The sequence below is a fragment of the Centruroides sculpturatus genome, unplaced genomic scaffold (genome assembly GCF_000671375.1).
Source record: "Centruroides sculpturatus isolate CEXI.00-Female unplaced genomic scaffold, Cexi_2.0 scaffold534, whole genome shotgun sequence".
NCBI classification, from domain to species: Eukaryota; Metazoa; Arthropoda; class Arachnida; order Scorpiones; family Buthidae; genus Centruroides; species Centruroides sculpturatus.
In genome coordinates this window covers 1-5,332 of record NW_019384895.1, presented here as the reverse complement: position 1 = coordinate 5,332, position 5,332 = coordinate 1, and the positions used below count along the sequence as shown (strand labels likewise).

General features: G+C 32.1%; 1 long non-coding RNA gene across 1 annotated transcript; it reads left to right on the top strand.

The window, feature by feature from the left end:
- The first annotated feature begins 3,277 nt into the window (after positions 1-3,277).
- On the top strand, positions 3,278-4,380 carry LOC111631362. Its single transcript, XR_002757691.1, has 3 exons — positions 3,278-3,498; positions 3,561-3,625; positions 3,701-4,380. It is a non-coding gene; the product is annotated as an uncharacterized LOC111631362 (long non-coding RNA).
- Positions 4,381-5,332: the final 952 nt, after the last annotated feature.

The following is a 5,332-nucleotide window of genomic DNA, read 5'->3' as shown; positions in this document are numbered from 1 at the left end:
AATACTTCGTAAATTAAACCTAAATATCGTATTTATCTATTCCCGATGTAAGCAGTCAACACCCTCTTCCGAGTAATAGACCAAGCAGATGAGGAAATCATCCAATACATTTTTATTAAAATCCTGATCGTATATGCATTTTGTGCTTTAGCTTATCTTCAGTATATGCTTCACATAACATATTTTGTAAAATTTTAAATATGAAATATTGTAACAAATCGTAAACATTGACTGTTTTTGTAAAATAAATTATTTAAACGTACTAAAATATACCCAATCATTCTCTATTATAAACTGGTAATAAACTCGACCAACTTAGGTTTGATAAATTTACGAAGTATTGATGGATAAGTGAACTTAATGTTGATACTTTCCAATGTTTTATGTTATTCCTCAAATCAAAATTTTATCTCGTGAAAAAAGCACTTGCAAAAATTTTCTGGATAGCACCTTACATCTGCTATGTATCACCGTTGCTGTTTACTGAAGTATCGTACATTCCACATCTTAAGAACCACTGCTCGCTGTATTAATTAATTACATTCTATTCAACGTTATTCAAATGCTGATAACGTTGTTCTGATATCAAATAATTTATTTGATTCTAGAAAACGAATTATAAAAATATCTTGGACTACTGGATTCAGTCTTAAATCTGGATTCCTAGGTATGAGTTCCAAATGAAAGTTCTGAACTTATGTGCAGACTGAAACTCTCAGACTTACATAACCTGTAAAATTTATTATATATATAATTAAATATTTTTATTTCTAGACAAAAAAATATCTGACGTTCAATTAATAATTCATTAGATAATTGAATTATCATAACCAAGGATTATGAAATAAAAAAATCTAATATAGGAACTTATCAAAGCGGAGGTCAAAGACATTAAGTACTCGTACAAAAAGATAAAAATTTATTATTAAAAATAAAATTTTTAAGGATTTGATAAATATGTTATACGATTCTGTAAACATTTTTTTTATAAATCTATAAATAACATTATCGAAGAAGGTCAAATAACGAAAATAAATTATTTGTGTTCTTATATTTATTTTTAACAAAAATGTAATACAAATATTACTGATAAAGCAAAGGACAAAGTATTCGATTAACGCGTGGAAAATCCTGTGTAAAATTCCTAAAGTATTGATAGATAAGAAGTATCCGTAGTATAAACCATAATGTATAAAATGTATTTTAATACCAGAACATTCTCGAATATTAAGTATTCAGAGCGTGAGTACAGATTCCACCGAGGAACGAAAACAAGTTTTTTTTTCCTATCTGATTCAGTTTTTTTGAAATATAGCCTACTACGTATGTGGTTTACATACTAATATCCAGTGCCATGCTGATAGATGAGGTAGGTTGGTTGATAGACTAAGGCAGGGGTCGGAATCAGCGGCTCGCGAGCCGCATGCGGCTCTTTGCATAGACGTTTGCGGCTCTTCGGACATAAACTCCAATTTCATTTCACCTCATTTCACCGCAGCCTTATAACTTATGAGTTTATGAGATAGAGCCGCCGAACAAACTTCGGCGTCTCCGTCCGCACATGACCACACTCGCGTTGATCAATATGAGTCGCATAAGAGTGGTAGCATTTGAAGCATATCTACATATATATATAACCCATTGAACTCGTGTCCGTCCATCCTTGTAACGTTATGCCGAAAACGGCCACTAGAGGCGCCTCTGTCGTGTGTCGTATTTCGCACATTTAAATTAATACGCGGCTCTCTGGTACTTCTGTTATCCTGTTTTCATGACAATTCGGCTCTTCTCACTTGACAAACTGCCGACCCCTGGACTAAGGCAACACAGTACGTGGACGATCTGACAAGAGGTGTCTCCGGGGAAGGACTTTCTATGGACTAGCCTCTATTTAGGCGTTAAACCGTGAAGAAAACCCGGAAAACTCCAGTGTTTAGTAGTGGATCGATAGATGAGGCGGAAAAGTAATTGTTTCAGATGCCAAATTGGAAAGAATAAAAGGCATCATACCTTGTTTATAAAAATATATTACATTAGCGTTGTTCTTAGGCTTGCATCAGGCGCCAAAATTATGCAGAACGGTCCTGTTAATACATTAATAAACAACTGATATTCAATGCATGAACACTAAGAAACAAATACTTAGAGTTCATACTTTCAACGTTAGTCCTGAAGATCGAAGTAGTTAGCCTGCTACTTTGGAGTATTCTGATTCAAATCTAGGTCATAAACCTCAGAAATTTTTCATTGTCGTTCTGTCCCGGACATGTAGTGTTCGTTTCTCTCCACCTAAAGGCCCTATTATCGGTCTGATTGAAACCCAGAATGTGGATGGCCTGATGGCCGAACGATTAATGCGGCAGCCTACCGCTATGGGAAAACCACGAACCTAGACTGGTCGAAAAACCTCAGGAATTTTTTGAGGGGATCCATCCGGATATGTCGGGCCCACTCTCTCGTCATACGGCGGCTCCATTGTATTTGGACTAATCCATAATGGGATTGCTGAAAAGGTCCTTTTAATGTCCATCCATAACAAAAAAAAAAAAAGATATGTATGAATAAACTGAACAAGCATTAGTGATAAGCAACCTTTTCTGGATGCGGGCCGCATGCATTTGTTTTTTACAAAGTTGCAGGCCTTTAAGCAGCCTTAAGTTAACCAGCACATTGCATAGTCTCCAGTATACTAAATACTAAAATAATATATGCTAATAATATGCACGCGAGTAATATATAGTTTATTCTTTACACTGGTCTAGTTTGAAAATTCTTCGTCACGAATATCAGGTTACACGACAATACGAGGAAAAAAACAAAAAATTAAAAATTAAAAAAATAGATAGCCTAAATAAAATTACGTTGCCAAAGCTTGGAGGATTGCAAATTAAATTAAAACCTCGCGGGCCCCAGATCGCGGGTTGCTCATAACTGATATACATTCTGCTAAAGCTGCGTAAAATTTTAGAATAACAATAAACAGATTTACAAATTTATTAGGTCAGCAAATTTTAATTTTGCTGATATATTTATTTACTTTAGTTTATTTAAATTTATTGATAAAAATAATTTTTTACCGAACTATTGTTTTACTTACAGTATATTACAATAATAGAAAACGAAATTTTTCAAAACAATTTACAGTATTACAAAATAATTTCTAGAAAATTAAATATTCAAAGTTTAAACGGATAGATAGATAATGTTCGCAAGTGAAACTGTAACATTACACAACGTCTGAAAACTGATAAGATTATTTGATTGCACAATCAAAGAAATAGTCATAAAACTTGCATTTGAACTTTATATTTTTTCAAGTGCAATTTTTCTAAGTTATTTAAATTTAATTTTTTGATTAAGCTATTTTAAATCTTTATCTTATTTTTATCCTTTCATTTTTTCATTGTCTGGTACCGACGATACCAACAGCTAATATCGATGACCGAGAATTCTAGAAAGATAATAAAAATAAATATTGCTTAACCACTAATTTGATTTGTAAGTACTGTATATAAAAACTATTGACTAAGTTTTTTTAACCTACTTTTTTTCTTTCTTAGGAAAAAAAGCTTAGGTAGAAGTCGACAGAAAGAACTGAAAATCGAATTTGAATAACAGAATTGAAGTAATTATAAGTTAAAATTTTTATATTAAATATTTTTAAAAGTATTAATCATTTTGAAAATAATTGAATCTATAGCTAATAATCCGAGGGAAAATGTATAAAGCAACTATTTTTCATTAGAAGAAATATGGATAGAATTTAAATTCATTTCTTTTCATATAAAGTTATCTGAGTAACAGCTTGGAAAGTTCTCTGCTCTTACTGTAAGAATTCGGATTCGATTTCTGATAGAAATTGTCTCCTTGAAGAAATTTGTTGTTGTTGTTGTTGTTGCTTCTATAAGGCATTTTAAACGGATAAGAATTAAACTAACTTGTAAGTATTACATATCGTGGCCGAGGGAGTAAAAACGCTCGAGTGTCATTCTAAGGTTTGGGTTTGCAAACAAATTGGAATGTTTCGTAACTAACTTAGCCGTATGTATTCACCAGGCTTTATTCCACATAACTTTCTGATACCACCGCAAATCAGACTTGAAATCGTAGCAGCTGGTCCTCACACTCAATGGAGTCAGTTGGGTAATGCAAAACGATGGTATAGCCTAGTATCATAATTTTCAATTATGTTTCGTGTGAACAAATTGATCTATATCATGTTTAAAAGAAACACTTCAGAAATTTTACACAAAGTAAACATCCAATAATCTCTAAATCCTAAGAGATTGCCATTTCATATAATAAATAACAACTTTATCAGACAGTATTTTTAGTTGCTAAATATTATATGATACCTCAAGTCCCCTTCTCACCATATGGACCATCATCAGTGTGGATCTAGCCGAACCCATAATGGGCATGGAAAAGGTTTTTGCGCCCATGGGATAAAAAGTGTAAAAAAATCGATGTTTAAAATATGGAAACTATGTTTCCTAATAGTTTCCACATTTACTTCCATACTTGAAATTGCGAAATTCTCAATAGCCTCCAAACAGAATTTGAATATCTTAAGTCAATAAAAAAAAATTGATATTTTCATATCTTAAGAACACAATAGCTGTACGTGTAGAGGAAAAATATTCAATTGAATTAAACTTTTTTAAATATCATAATTCTGTTATTAGTAGTTAACGAAACGATTAAAAGATTTAAATATTTTTATAATAATTTAAAATATAATTCGAAGAGCGCCTCTAGTGGCTATTGGTAAAGTGATAGCTTAGTTGGCTTCTATTCTTTCTTTTCGAACGGGTTATCGCATAGGTAAGTTACAGTGGAATGCTTTTAACAAAAGTGTTTATCGTAAACATTGAATTAAATTTAATCTTTAATTAATTTTGATATAATTTTGGTTAGAGTAACGATAGAGATCGAATTGAGTCATAAATGTCAAGGGTAACGGTCGATAATATGAATAAAGTGAACTTGAAAAATCATTCGCCCTCGCCAGGAAGTAATGAGTTATTTTTTTAATTGAAACTTGGCAAGATTCTAGGACCTTGTGAGTGGGTCGGAAACCCCCAAAATTGTAGACCCCTATGCGATCAAATAATGTTTAATAAACCAGAGTTGGCATGTCCCAGAGTTTTACAAAGGCGGGAAAAATATATTTGGCCCACTGTAACTAAACAGTTGTATTTAGTTTCCTTCTGGAGCCAAAGATATTCTTCTGTCTGGGTTATATTTTCTTTTAGTAAACATGAAGTTTTAAAACTTAAATTTGTAGATATTGAACAAGTCAATCAAAAAATTAATCAGCTATAATTTTAAA